The sequence below is a fragment of the Mustela lutreola genome, chromosome 1 (assembly GCF_030435805.1).
Source record: "Mustela lutreola isolate mMusLut2 chromosome 1, mMusLut2.pri, whole genome shotgun sequence".
Lineage (NCBI taxonomy): Eukaryota > Metazoa > Chordata > Mammalia > Carnivora > Mustelidae > Mustela > Mustela lutreola.
In genome coordinates this window covers 128,671,202-128,687,229 of record NC_081290.1, presented here as the reverse complement: position 1 = coordinate 128,687,229, position 16,028 = coordinate 128,671,202, and the positions used below count along the sequence as shown (strand labels likewise).

Below are 16,028 nucleotides of genomic sequence, written 5' to 3'. Positions count from 1 at the left end.
GTGAGTTGCCTGTTCATATAATTCCCTTTTTTTTTGCATTCCATAGCTTTTCCTTATTTATAAAAACATTTTGATTATCATGAAAATTATTATCAATCCTATATATCTCAAATAATTTTTTATTTTGTTGTTTTTCATTTGACTTTGCTCATAGTAGATATTACTCCAGAGAAATTTTACATTTTTTATATGGTGATATCTTTTTAAAATTTTTTTTTATTTTTTATTTTCAGCATAATAGTATTCATTGTTTTTGCACCACACCCAGTGCTCCATGCAATGCGTGTCCTCTCCAATACCCACCACCTGGTTCCCCCAACCTCGCACCCCCCGCCCCTTCAAAACCCTCAGATTGTTTTTCAGAGTCCATAGTCTCTCATGGTTCACCTTCCCTTCCAATTTCCCTCAACTCCCTTCTCCTCTCTAACTCCCCTTGTCCTCCATGCTATTTGTTATGCTTCACAAATAAGTGAAACCATATGATAACTGACTCTCTCTGCTTGACTTATTTCACTCAGCATAATCTCTTCCAGTCCTGTCCATGTTGCTACAAAAGTTGGGTATTCACCCTTTCTGATGGAGGCATAATACTCCATAGTATATATGGACCACATCTTCCTTATCCATTCATCTGTTGAAGGGCATCTGGGTTCTTTCCACAGTTTGGCGACTGTGGCCATTGCTGCTATAAACATTGGGGTACAGATGGCCCTTCTTTTCACTACATCTGTATCTTTGGGGTAAATACCCAGTAGTGCAATGACAGGGTCATAGGGAAGCTCTATTTTTAATTTCTTGAGGAATCTCCACACTGTTCTCGAAAGAGGCTGCACCAACTTGCATTCCCACCAACAGTGTAAGAGGGTCCCCCTTTCTCCACATCCTCTCCAACACATGTTGTTTCCTGTCTTGCTAATTTTGGCCATTCTAGCTGGTGTGAGGTGATATCTCAATGTGGTTTTGATTTGAATCTCCCTGATGGCTAGTGATGATGAACATTTTTTCATGTGTCTGATAGCCATTTGTATGTCTTGATTGGAGAAGTGTCTGTTCATATCTTCTGCCCATTTTTTTATATGATTATCTGTTTTGTGTGTGTTGAGTTTGAGGAGTTCTTTATAGATCCTGGATATCAACCTTTTGTCTATACTGTCATTTGCAAATATCTTCTCCCATTCTGTGGGTTGCCTCTTTGTTTTCTTGACTGTTTCCTTTGCTGGGCAGAAGCTTTTGATTTTGATGAAGTCCCAAAAGTTCATTTTCGCCTTTGTTTCCTTTGCCTTTGGAGACATATCTTGAAAGAAGTTGCTGTGGCTGATATCAAAGAGGTTACTGCCTATGTTCGCCTCTAAGATTCTGATGGACTCCTGTCTCATGCTGAGGTCTTTTATCCATTTTGAGTTTATTTTTGTGTACGGTGTAAGAGAATGGTCAAGTTTCATTCTTCTACATATAGCTGTCCAGTTTTCCCAGCACCATTTATTGAAGAGACTGTCTTTTTCCACTGTATATTTATTTCTTCCTGTTTTGTCGAAGATTATTTGACCATAGAGTTAGGGTCCATATCTGGGCTCTCTACTCTGTTCCACTGGTCTATGGGTCTGTTTTTATGCCAGTACCATGCGTCTTGGTGATCACAACTTTGCAGTAAAGCTTGAAATCAGGTAACGTGATGTCCCCAGTTTTATTTTTGTTTTTCAGCATTTCCTTAACCATTCGGGGTCTCTTCTGGTTCCATACAAATTTTTGGATTATTTGCTCCAGCTCTTTGAAAAATACCGGTGGAATTTTGATCGGAATGGTATTAAAAGTATAGATTGCTCTAGGCAGTATAGACATTTTAACAATGTTTATTCTTTCCATCCAAGAGCATGGAATGGTCTTCCATATTTTTGTGTCTTCTTCAGTTTCTTTCATGAGTGTTCTGTAGTTCCTTGAGTACAGATCCTTTACCTCTTTGGTTAGGTTTATTCCCAGGTATCTTATGGTTCTTGGTGCTATAGTAAATGGAATCGATTCTCTAATTTCTCTTTCTGTATTTTCATTGTTAGTGTATAAGAGAGCCACTGATTTCTGTACATTGACTTTGTATCCTGCCACATTACTGAATTGCTGTATGAGTTCTAGTAGTTTGGGGGTGGAGTCTTTTGGGTTTTCCATATAAAGGATCATGTCATCTGCGAAGAGAGAGAATTTGGCTTCTTCATCACCAATTTGGATACCTTTTATTTCTTTTTGTTGTCTGATCACTATTGCTAGGACTTCTAATGCTATGTTGAACAAGAGTGGTGAGAGTCAGCATCCTGGTCATGTTCCTGATCTCAACGGGAAGGCTGTGAGCTTTTTCCCATTGAGGATGGTATTTGCTGTGGGTCTTTCAAAGATACATTTTATGAAGTTCAGGAATGTTCCCTCTATCCCTATACTTTGAAGTGTTTTAATCAGGAACGGATGCTGGATTTTGTCAAATGCTTTTTCTGCATCAACTGAGAGGACCATATGGTTCTTCTCTCTTCTCATATTAATTTTTCTATCACATTGATTGATTTGCATATGTTGAACCATCCTTGTAGCCCAGGAATGAATCCCACCTGCTTATGGTGGATAATCTTTTTAATGTGCTGTTGGATCCTGTTTGCTAGGATCTTGTTGAGAATTTTAGCATCCATATTCATCAGTGATATTAGTCTGAAATTCTCCTTTTTGTTAGGGTCTTTGCCTGGTTTGGGGATCATGGTAATGCTAGCTTCATAGAAAGAGTCTGGAAGTTTTCCTTCTGCTTCAATTTTTTGGAATAGCTTCAGGAGAATAGGTGTTATTTCTTCTTTGAAAGTTTGGTAGAATTCCCCAGGGAATCCATCGGGTCCTGGGCTCTTTTTTTTGGGGAGGTTTTTGATCACTGCTTCAATCTCGTTACTAGATATCAGTCTATTCAGGTTGTCAATTTCTTCCTGGTTCAATTTTGGGAGTTTATAGTTTCAGAGGAATGCATCCATTTCATCTAGGTTGTTTAGCTTATTGACATATAACTGTTGCTAATAACTTCTGATGATTGTTTCTACTTCTTTGGTGTTAGTTGTGATCTCTCCCTTTTCATTCATAATTTTATTAATTTGGGTATAAGGTGATATCTTAATTGACCTTTTTACTTTCTGTATTTAGGATCATACAATTTTTATAGAGAGGTGTTTGTTAAAATATTTGCTGAACAAATAAATGAATAAATGAACATATGTAGGCCATTTTTCATGAGTACTATAGTAGTTATCTTTTATTCAATAATCCTCATCAGTTACACTGAGATGTTTATTTTAAAGTCAAATATATGTCTTATTTAAATGGTGATTGTGAATGTGTTGGGAATGCATTGAGTAGAGTTTGTTAACAATTTTAGAAAAGTTCTGTCTGAAGTAAACTAAAATCACTTGTTCTATGATGCTACAACAAGGCAAGAGAATACAGAACCCAGTTGTTAATTTTCTGTACACAACATTCTTTTTGTTTTACCCAATTAACAAATCTACATTCATAAAAGCTATGCCATTTTACTGGGTCTGTAAATGTGATAGAGGCACAAGTAACCTTTTATTCTTGAAGCGTGGGGGTATGAACTGCAGAGACAAAAATTCACCTCCGTTAGGATGCCAAAGAAGAGTATTCTAGAGAAAATCTGAGTTTCTAAGACTTGGGAAGTTTCTATCAAAAGGTCAAATAAAATAATAGGAAAAGATTTAGGATGTATAAAACTTGCTTTTTGAGCTTGTAGATAGTCTATATAATGGTTAGGAACTGAGATTCTGGAACCAGTCTGCTACAGTTCAATCCAAATGTCTAATACTAATTTTTTAACATTGAGAAGTTATTTAACCTCTCTCTACCTTGGTTCCATCAGGAATAATAACAATGTTTATAGAGAAGGTTATTGAGAGAATTCAATACATTTACACACATGAAGAATTTAGTATAATGTCTGTTACATAATAGGTTCAGTGAATATTACATGTTAAGAAATTTATTATTCGGAAATAATAGTAGAGATTAATACCAATAAAATAAAGTATTTTACCATTATTTTATTCATTAAATTGTAAGTCATTCCCAAGTTGTTATATTTTCTATTCTTATATACTTATATTAAGACTTTAGCCCATTAAGTTTTAATTGTTTTTGACTAGTCTGTCTTTTTTAATAGCTGTGAATTTCTTAAGGGCAAGCCCCTGTCTTATCCAACTCTGTAACCTTTCAATTAGTAGCAGAGTAGCTGAGAATGTCACACTCAGGGTGTTATTTTTTTGATCAAAGAAAAGTACCTAGTTATATTATTAAAATATTAAATCAAAAGTGTCCAATTAAAAATGTTAAAAGTTGAAGCAACAAAAGTGTAATTGTAATTAAGAAATAAATTTTGTTAAAATAAGAGAATTAGAAGGTTAGAAAATGAAAAATCAAATGAATAAAAAATATTTAATATTTTTCCTATTTAATGGAGTTCTTTGTGTACTTATATTTTCTAAGAATAATTTATTTGATGAGCAATTAAGGAGTGTTTAGATAGAGGAGTACTAACAGAGATGTGTTTTGGGAGATGTTTTCTTCCACCTTCAACAAAACAAATTACATATATTTCTTTCCACTTGGACTTGACAGACTTTTTTGGGCCCTTTTCTATCCTAGACACTTGGCAGGTTTAGTGCTGGTGATAGAATAGCTGAGATCCCGTCCCTGACCTCGAGTTATGCAGTCTAACAGCAGAGACAGATAATCATAACAAAATGAATCAGGTGTCATAATTAAGTTTAACATCCTTTTGAAACAAATAAGATGCTACTAGTTCTTTGAGATTTGTAGTGTGTAAACAGAGAATATGACATTTAATCTAGAAACTGAAGACCTTGCAGAAATCAAGTGAGTCCAGGAGACAGGAAGAGGGTTTCAGAGAGAGGGATTCTAACAAAGGGCAGAGTGGGAAAATCCATTAAGTAGTTTTCCCCAGGTGGCTGTGAGTAATAAACTTATGTTCATAAATTCAACGAACAACAATAATATGAATTGGTATGCCTTGTCACCCTAGAGTTGTCTTTTATCAGTCAACTCTCCTAGCTCTTACCTGGCTTCTAATGATTTAGCTCCTGAATATAATGCATTAAATTAATAGGTGTTAATCTTTGACCTATTTTCTTCCACTCTCCTTTCTATGCATCATTTTTTTCACTTAATGATATGATAATAGTAAAAGTAAAAATTCCAATCAACTATCATCAAACCAGAGAAAATATAACTTTTCATTAAAAAAATATTTGTATCTGTGGGAATATCCAATGCTAGGCAAAGAAAGATTCCAACTGTGGCCTCCATGGTAGATTATGAAGGTCTTCCAAGCATCGCCTCCTTTTATCCCTACTACTAAGTGACCAAGGGTTTTGCCTCCAACTTTCAGAGATCACTCACAGTAGGTGCTCTGACAGCAAGAGGCATAACAATCCAGGGTCTTGGACACTGGGATTTCTAATAGTTTGGTTCAGTTTCATTGTTTTGCAGAAGTAACACATTGCCGATCCAAATAAGCTGTAGCCTTGTATTTATTGTTCAGTCCAAGCAAGCAAATAATATAGGTTTTTGTTCATTTGCTAGCAATGAGACGTGATGTAAGTCACATACTATCTTGTCTTCAAGTAGCGATGAAAATGATTAGCTTGGGCAATATTAATTGCTGAGCTGACTGGGATTGAGGGAGCAAAGATGGCCAAGGATGAGAGGGTTTTGAGAAGACATATTATTGCTTCTAATTATTGAAAACCTTCACAATTTGTTTTTATGATGAGAATCACAATGGTTCACTTGATTACAGAGAGTCATTTCCTAAGATAAAGGACATGGGAGTGTGATATTCTAGACATTAAAATTGACCAACTCTAAACTTCAAAGGTATGGATGTGCTAAGAACTAAAATATATCGCAGTTTCTACAGATTTTTAATTGTATAAAGTGTGCTCTTTCTTACAAATGAAATTCAAATGTCTGACTTTGACATAGTTTTTACTATACACATGTCCATGATTTTTCACTAGGAGAAATTATTTTCAGTATTATTGATGCTATAATACGAGGAGGGCCTCAGAACACTTATTTTAAAAGGCCTCAGAACACTTACCAAATTATTTTGTGACATTATAATTTTATTCTTCTAAGTATTACTTATCATATGTGAGCAAATTGGCCAGAAAAGCTGGTGTTTACTGGGCAGCTATGTTTAGATAGAGACAGAGGAGGTGATGTAAAAGAAGTTTACAGATTTGCTTCTGTATCAGAGAACACAAGAGATTTTTGCAGAGAAAAAGATATAGAAGAAATGGCTAACCTATGCCAAGAAAGTATGTTTATTAAGGAAGATTTTGGGTCATTTTCCTTGTTTGAGGAGGTCTGACATACATTTTTATTCATTTATTTGATTATACAACTTTAATTCATGACTGTTTTTAAATAATTCATCATGATTGGAGAGGGCACAAAACATTTTTATGCGTATGTGGCAAAACAATACTTCTCTTTAAATGACAAATGGTCATGTCAGTCTCTCATACTTGATGTCTAGAAGCAAATTTGTCACCTCATGCCCCGACAATTTGCCCCCTTGACTTACCTGTTCCTTCTCATGATATTACTATTTTAAAAATTGGTCAGGTCAGATATTTTTGAATCATCTTTGAATCTTTGACTCTTCTTTGAGATACACTAAACTTTGTAGTTCCTCAGGATTACTCCACTTATGTTTCCCTTTTCTTCCCTATTAATGCTATCCTAATCAAACTCTTATCAATATAGGTCCAGATGTTGTAAGAGACTTCTGGCTGATCTCTTTGTCTCTATCTTCCCCAACTCAACTTATTGTGTAAACTATGGCTGAATTTATTTTTCCTACTTTCCTTTAAATTTTTTTAATTGCTTCTTGCAAAAAACAAAAACAAAAACAAAAAACAAACAAACAAAAAACTCTGAAAAGTTCCATTTGATTGGAAAATATTTTTTCTAATTTTAATTTTAATTTTTTTAAAGAATTTATTTATTCACTTGAGAGAGAATTAGTGGTAGGGGTGAGAAGCGCAGGGAGAGAAAGAAGCAGAGTCCCCACTGAGCAAAGAGCCAGCTGCTGGCTCAATTCCAGGACCCAAACATAAAGACCTAAGCCAAAAGCAGACGTTTAACTATCCAAATCACCCAGGTACCCCTGGAAAATAAATTTTAAGTGCCTTAGTGCATTAGGGACACCTGGATGGCTCAATCAGTTAAGCGTATGCCTTTGGCTCATGCTATGATCACCAGAAAATAAAACATAAGCATGTAACTATTATAACACCCAAAAGAAAAATTTGCTATAATTCCAGTAACATGTCCAGTAACTGGTCTAATTTTTAATTGTCTAATAAATGCTTTATTTATTTATTTGCTTGCTTGCTTATTTATTATTTCAGTTTGTTTATTGGAACCAGGATTAAAATAAAGCCTGCACTTCGTGATCAGTTGATATGTCTTTTAATGTATAGACTCTGCGCCCACCCTTTTTTTTTTTTTTTTTCCCCCCTTACCAGTTTACTTATTGAAGAAAGCATTCGCCTTGTTTTCTAGAGTTCTAGATTCTGGAGTTTGCTGGTTTTACTTCCATGATGTCTTTATTTGTCTTCCTGTCACCTATATTCAATAGACATTGGTGTGGAGTTTAGAGACTTGATACAATTTAGATTTAACTTGTTTTTTCAAAACTTTTACGTAGATGGTGGTATATTTCTCTACTAGGAGAGATAATGTATGGTTGGTCTTTCATTTTTGTGACAGTAGTAGCTATGGATGCTCAATGTTGATCCATCCATTCACTAGGCATTGAGAAATGGGGGGTATTCCTACTCTCATCACTTCTTCATTTATTATTTGGAATACTTCTCTAAGGAGTAGCTTACCTTCATCTCTTACCTGGTTCTTTCATGGTAGATTTGATATAAAACCTGGTTGTCTACTGGTACAACTTATATAGAGAAATGTTACCATTGAAGAAACACCATAACGTGACCTTGTAACTTCCTTTCTGTCCTCATCTGCTCATCAGCCATGATCTTTTGTGGTATTTTAGTACTGTAGACTGAGAACCCTGTAGTTAGCAAACACATAAGGAGGTACGTGCTTGTTAACTTCAGGGTTGTGTATGCCTCTTTGTGTGTGTGCTGTGGTTACTCACTGCCTGTTGCACCCTCCACCCCCACTTTTCCCACAGATTACTCACCACTGCTTCTACTTCCCCATCTAATGTGTAGCCTGGCCCTCAAACTCCAGTCAATTCTACTTCCCCATCTAATGTGCAGCCTGGCCCTCAAACTCCAGTCAAATCCTTTCTCTGCAAAGTCTTCTGGAACCAAGTCAATCATATTAAGCTCCCTCTTTCCTCTGAATATCTAACATAATTTAAAAAATGTTCACAAGTTTTCAATACATTAAAATCAGAGGGCAACAACACAGAATCATAAAGGGATATGCAACAGAAATAAAACAACAGCATTGATTGTTGTAAGGCTCGATTCATATCCCAGCTTCTTCAATAGTCCAGTCTGTAATCTAGGACAAGTTCATAATCTCTGAGCTTTGATTTCTTTATTACTGAAATGGAGAATGATCTCACTTCACTTGGAGATTGATATGAAATAAAATCTTTATCACGTGAAATGTTTATCATGATATCTGGCTGCCTATGGTCTGAATGTTTGTGTCTCACCAAAATTCATACATTGAATTTTAGCCCCCAAGGTGGGGTATGGGAGGGTGGCTTTAAGAGGTGACTAGCTCCTGAAGACAAAGCTTTCATGAGTGGGATTAGTACCTTGTCAAAGAGGCCTGACAGAGTTCCCTAGTTTCATCTACCAGGTAGGGACAGAGTGAGATGTTGCCAGTTTGCTATTGGGAAGGGGGCCTTTACGAAAAACAGACTGTGTTGGCACCTTGATCTCATACTTCCAGCCTCCAGAACCATGAGAAATAAATATTGTTTATAAATTACCCAGTCTATGTTATTTTATTTATTTATTTATTTATTTTAATTTTTTTTTTTTTTTTTTTTTTTTTTAAGGAGAGAGGGTGGTGGTTGTTGAAGACACTGGATCCTAACCTCTCAGCACAGACCATGATGTATTTTTTGTTTGTATTTATTTATTTATTTGACAGAGAGAGAGAGAGATCACAAGTAGGCAGAGAGTCAGATCAGGCAGAGAGAGAAGGGGAAGCAGGCTCTCTGCTCAGCAGGAATGCTGAGGCAGATGCGGGGCTCGATCCCAGGACCCTGAGACCATGACCTGAGCCGAAGGCAGTGGCTTAATCCACTGAGCCACCCAGGCGCCCTTGTTATTTTATTTTTAATTGTATAATTGTAGCAGTCCAAATGGACCAAGGTACTGGCAGATGGAAAGTACTCAATAGATCAGCAGAGATCTCATCTAGAATCACCCTATTTACAAGAATTTGAATGTATATATGCACACATAGCTGTGATTTTTTGAATCTCCAAATCTGCAGGTCCTTAGAGTAGGGTTCATGTCTGTTTCTCTGTGAATTTTCTGCAGTAAAGAGCTACTCATTATAGCGTATTGTACTATGTAGGGAATCATGAGATCATATAATGTTGTTTCTATGGACCAGCCATTCAGGTCAAATTGGGATAAAGGGCTGTCATTTTTGCAGAGATGAGGGCATTTCAGAGAATACATTCTTATATGTTTGTTAACTGCAGGGTTCTTACCATACAGAATCTGGGAAGCTAGTTGGGATTATATTCTGAGATTCTGTTCCTCAAGATCTCTAGTTCCTTTGTTGAAACATAAAACAATAACAAATCCCCCAAAACTTAAAGAACAAAGACTAACATAACAAATACCATGTTTCTACGTTCTAGGATTATACTGTTAATTTTTTGTTGTTGTTATTTTTGCGTATTTGCTTTTATAATTTACTTTAGAAACCCTAACACATTAAAAATCAGTTAAACTCCCCTTTGACCATCTCTTCAAGTCCCCTTCCTGCACTTTCTCGAATAAATGGTCACTGTCATAAGTGATTCATTCACCCAATTTTAAAGGAATCTTACGTGCATAGTAAGTAGATATTTGTGTGTTTTTAAAAACTTAAATACATTAAGTGCCGTTGGCCACATGCTACTCTTGTCCTTTTACCAGTTAGAGAGAAGCAGGGTTTAGGCAGGCTGTGGTTTTATGATGCCAGTAAAAGGGATGTTGTAGGAGGTAGATATTAGGGAGGTTCTATTCCTGAGAACATAGGTCTGCAAGGCAATAGCCAAGAAAGTTTTCCTTAGATTGAAACAGCATCTTAATATAACAAATACCTTAGAGCATTTATTTATTGCTTCTGGCTACTTTGACACCATATGAAAGACTTTGCTTGGCCTCGTAGGTGTTTTATTTAGATAGTTTACTTTATAATCTTTTGTTCTTTTTCCTGTTCTCATAGCTTAGTACTTTTTATTATAATTTATAAACAAAAATCAGGATTTATAAGCAAACAGTACACTGCTCATGGGATTCAGTTAAATTGAACTAACTTGAAGAATTGCTGTGTTCTGTCTAGACAATTCCAAATCAATCTGTGAGGCTCAGTCATCATGTGAGATTTTGTGACTTGGCTTTGAGTCTGACACGATGTCATTTCTATGCCTGGGAACTATTGTACTCTTGTTTCTCAGTGTGATTCCTTTCCAGATGTCCTCTTGGTTAATCCACACAGCCAATTCCCCTTTGATTATTCATGGAATACATCCCATTTACACATGTTTGCTCCTTCAGAATCCTCTCTTCCAAAGAGAGTCTGATGTAGGAAGTCTGTGAAACCCCCCCTTCTATGAAGAAACTGACCTGCTAGATTGTACCTTGTTCCCTTAACAGTTAGGCCTTCTCAAAACCTTGGGGAGATTAGGAAACCAACAGTAGAATTATATTGGCCTGTATTTCAAAAGGCAAATAGTTTCGCTTTTTATGGCCGTTAAGTGGAATGTACGTCTGCTGCTAAAAATTTTCTACAAGAATATGATAGGATTGAGAAAGTAAACACAAAGGCAGTGGCCTGTGAGCCTCTGTTCTGGGCTTTGACATCATGGCTCTTGTGGAGGTCTGACTTTTAGAAACTACATTCTCTTCACAGCATCAAAGCTATTTATTTGATTTTTCATGGAGGCAACATCAAAGAAAAACAATTGTCTAGCCATACTGACCCTGGTTTATCACAGAGGCATGGCTTTTTGGCCTTTACAACAAGAATGTGTTTCTCTGTACACTGATCCACTTCTCGTTAAGACTTCCCTGTGTCTCAAAGCACATCGCTCCTGTAAGGAGCGTATAAGTTCCTCAGACATTGGCTTCTAACTTAGAAGCTTTTAGAACCTACTCTCTAGTATTTATTCTCAGAGATTTCTGGCATTGATTATACTAAAGCCTTATTTGCATAAAACATGGACTAGGAAATTGGTTCACATAATCTTTGCTCTTTTATCATTCTGAATCAAAGGGGGAAAATGGTCAAATAAGTTATATTCATGAACTTCATATTGCTAAGTGACAACCTAATGAGCATTCATGGGTCAATTCTAATTTAATTATTAATCAAAAACACAGTATATGTTATTTAAGGATACACATTTTAGCTTATTTCAGCACTTGCCATGGAATTTATAAACTCTGCTGAAATTGAGTAGTGCATAGTTACTATGTCTCAGTCCTAAATCTTGATGTATAGATAGCTGGGGGAGAAAGATCAGGGATTTGAGGAAGTCTGTGTGATTCCCTAACCACCTTTTGATATTCAGAGATTGTTTAATGTATCCTTTGAGCTATCTGTGGGATTGGCTTCCCCATTAATCCTATGCCATTGAACCACAGACAGTTTGAAACCAACCTTAAATGCTATGTTCGAAAACAGGAGATCTAAGCCTCAGACTTCGATAAATCCTCCAGGAAGCAAATAAAAAACCATGGATAACTTAATACACTAGTATTTTCATAGGAGTACCTGAGAGGGCAGGCATATATTCATCTGGCCTCAATATAGATATTTTTTGATATAATTATTTTTAGAAGATTTACTTTAAAAATAATTTTGCCCGACAAAGTAGACTCAGAGAGGATTAAGTGAGAGGTGGTTCATAAAGATTCTATTGGTTCCATCTTCTTGTCAACCATATTCAAGTTATTTAATGAACATAGATAACTAAGAGAAAATGGAGCTCAAAAAATTATTACTGAATAGGACTGTTTGGGGTGATGTCTTTTTTTTTTTTTTTTTTTTTTTTTGCCATTTCAGAGGATCCATGAGGTCAACACTATTCCCATAATGATGTTAAGCCAGTTTTTGCTTTTTTACCCCTCTATGTTGATGTTTGCAGTAGTGGGGTAAACTTGTTGGTGCCTTAGCATGAATCAAAACTGGCGTTACATTATACCAATACCTGTCCTACCTTTCATTGCCACTGTGCTCATGTGAAAAAGTACATGTAAAATATGCCTGATTCACTAAGAATGTCCTTGATAAAGTAGTAAAACTATTAATTTTCTTAAATCTGTACCTGTAAGTATGCATCTTTTAAAAATTCTGTTTGAGGGGCGCCTGGGTGGCTCAGTGGGTTTAAGCCTCTGCCTTCGGCTCAGGTCATGATCTCGGGGTTGTGGGATCGAGCCTGCATCAGCTTCTCTGCTCAGCAGGGAGCCTGCTTCCCCCTCTCTGCCTACCTCTCTGCCTACTTGTGATCTTTCTCTCTCTCTGTCAAATACATAAATAAAATCTTTTAAAAAATTCTGCTTGAGGGGAACCTTGGTGGTACAGTCAGTTAAGTGTCTGACTCTTGGTTTCAGATCTGGTCACGATCTCAGGGTTGTGAGATTGAGCTCTGTGTCAGCTTGAGATTCTCTCTCCCTCTCTCTCTGCTCCTCCTGTTTCTCTCTCTCGAATAAATAAATTAAATTATTATTAAATAAATAAAATAAAAAAATTTAAAAATGGAAAAAATAAAAATTCTGTGTGATAACACAGAAAGAATGCCAAAGGCACTCCTAATGCCTCCCATAGTGTGGTAGTTGCCTGGAGGAGAACTACTTAGGCAGTAGTTTGACTTGTGAGCTGAACCAGCTGCTTTTTTTCATTAAACATCATTTTTACTTGGAAGAACAATTTCATTTCTCTTATTATTTTGTTGGAAAGTACATCAATTTCTTTAAAAGTATGTTAACGTTTAATGGATGGGTCAGTGTTATTTTTAAATATACGTAACAAGTTATTTTTTCAGGTTTAATTTCTATATAATAACTAGCTCACATGAATTCATCCTTTTTGGTGTCTTCAATAACTCTATGTGTCAGAGATACTTAAAAAACATTTGAGAAGCAGGGCCTGGGTGATTTTTCTGAAAAAAACTTCCCTTTGTCCAAATAGTAGCTCATAACGTCAAAGGTATCACATCTCTGTGATTCTAAGATTCTGTGATTTTGATTTGAAGATTCTGAGCTTCTTACAAGAAAACGGGTAGTAGAAAACATGGAGGTCTGGCCTAATGAGAGGTCTTTTGGCAGTTAGCTCTCTGCATTAGATAGGTTTGAGTGGGTGAGCTGAGCGATGCCCATATTCATTCTTTCATTTTTTCAACAGACAGTTTTTGAGTACGTGCACTCTGTAAAACATGATGGATCAGGCACAGTGCATCATACTTAGAAGCATCAAACTGTGATCTTCATGAAAGCAAAAAGCTTGTCTTTTCTACCCTGGAAGGCATTGTGATGAGTCAGGCAGAAGTTGGTAGAAGTTCGCATCATACACTAGTTTTGTCTCCTTGGGCAAGTTACTTACCATCTTTGAATTTTTTCCTTACTTGTAATGTGGGAAAAGATGATGTATGTCCCTTTGGGTTATTTTGATAATTAGAAACTTTATAATGTAAAGTGAGTTAGCAGTATCCTGGGATTTTTGTATCGAAGCTGCATAAAGGGCTTACTTTATAGCTACTTGCTATCCTAAAGAGAATTAAAACAAATCTGTCTTCAAATGGGAACTTCTGTAAGTATGTAAGTGCATGTAGCAGTAATCTTTGAAAAAGGTCGAAACTCAACTTTATTTAGTTTTATTTCCAGTTCTATTGAAGTATACTTGACAAACACAACTGTATATACTTAAAGTGTAGAGTGTGGTGATCTGATGTTTGTATACATGTGAAATATTTACCACAATCAAGGTAACTAAACGCCTGTCACCTCACATAGTTACCTTTTGTATGTGTGTGGGAGAGAATGCTTAAGATCTTCTCTGCAAATTTAAAGTATACAATACAATATTATTAACCATGGTCTGATCCTCAGATTTTACCCAACTGGCAACTAAAAGCTTGTACCCTTTTACCAACATCTGTTCATTTCCTCACTTCCCAGCCCCTGGAAACCACCATTCTACTCTCAAGTATTACTTATTTTTCAATAACCAGAGAATAATCAGTCTGTCAGAATTAGTTAGCTTTTTATAAAGAGAACCAATTTCCATTGAAAGATATAAGTTTAAATAGCTTTTTTTTTTTTAAAGATTTTATTTATTTATTTGACAGGCAGAGATTACAAGTAGGCTGAGAGGTAGGCAGAGAAAGAGGAGGAAGCAGGGTCCCTGCTGAGCAGAGAGCCCCATGCGGGGCTCGATCCCAGAACCCTGGGATCATGACCTGAGCGGAAGGCAGAGGCTTTAACCCACTGAGCCACCCAGGCACCCCAAGTTTAAATAGCTTTTAGATATATTATATTAGATTTTGTTAATCATTGTTGAAGAAATAGTCAGTGACATTGGTAAAGACAGTCAAAGAAGACTTTATTGGTGATAATGGTTGTAGGTATAGGGACCACTGTAATGGGATATTCCAGTGGGAGAGAGAGACTGGGCTCCGCCCTGAATACAGCATGGGGTCAGTGGGAAGGCAAATTATGAAGAGGAAGTGCCAGGATTAAGAGGAGGTCTGGTTTAACTGGTCTAACCAGATTCTTGCTGAAGACCGACCAGGGCAATCAGACATATCCCTGGGGGCCAGTGGAAGATGAATGCGATCATATATCAATGGTGGCAGGGTTCTGGTTAAACTGACTTGCTAAAACTGGATTGTATATGGAAGTGCCTAGATGGGCCTAGGAGAAAGGTTCAGGAGCCTGACAAAAGTGACATCAAGCGAAGGAACTTTGTCACTATAATCACAATTGCGTTTTTGCCTAGTCATTTAGATTATCTTATTTTTGCCAATATCCTTATAGTAAAATACTACATTTAGGGGAAAATAAGAGTGATAGAAATTTCATGAGAATACTGAAAGTTAATATAGTCAAGTCAAGGAAAGAAAGTTTTTAGTGACAGTATTTACCTCAGCTATAAGTATATGTAATCTTAAGTGTTTACAACCCTATTTAATATTAAATTGTTAAAAATGGTGTTTCATATCCTCAAAAGAAGGCACTTTTTAAACATTTTACTTATATTATTCTTGTTTTAATTTTCTTTGTTTAATATAAACCCATTTCATAAATCAGAACTTTATAAAATGTAAAAATTATTTCTCTTAGTTTTCTTTATAAGTTTTTACAGGAAAATGGGTGTGCCTTTGGCAGAGTCTATTTCCATGCAGCTCTACTTGTGCAAATTACAGATTGTGGATTTTCTTTCTCTAAAAATAGATTATCATTTGTCTGGTGACTCTCTTTAGTCTTTCTGGGGCAGAATGATGTTTGACTTTTGGTACTTATTCAGAGGTACAGTATCTGGGTTCTAAACATTGCATTTATAGAAATAGATCCAAATATATCATAGCATTAAACATGTTTTTACTTCTGCATAAAGAAATACTATTCCATCTTAACTTACGATTCAGTAACTTGGAAGAAACTAGACATGCTGCATTGAATTGGTTCATATTGATAGATATTTTTAAATGTGGAATTCTAGAGACTGAGTAGTATAGAGCAAATGACTCTTCT

At 36.0% G+C, this 16,028-nt stretch overlaps 1 protein-coding gene and 1 long non-coding RNA gene across 4 annotated transcripts in view; one reads left to right on the top strand and one right to left on the bottom strand.

Moving 5' to 3' along the window:
- The window catches only part of LOC131831770 (uncharacterized), a 51,561-nt gene that overhangs the window by 8,402 nt on the left and 27,131 nt on the right, over positions 1-16,028 (bottom strand). The window contains exon 2 of the long non-coding RNA XR_009353795.1: positions 7,584-7,686. This is a non-coding gene — a long non-coding RNA (uncharacterized LOC131831770). The remainder of the gene's footprint in view (positions 1-7,583; positions 7,687-16,028) is intronic.
- GASK1B (golgi associated kinase 1B) overlaps positions 1-16,028 on the top strand; it is a 50,197-nt gene that overhangs the window by 21,374 nt on the left and 12,795 nt on the right. The window lies entirely within an intron of this gene.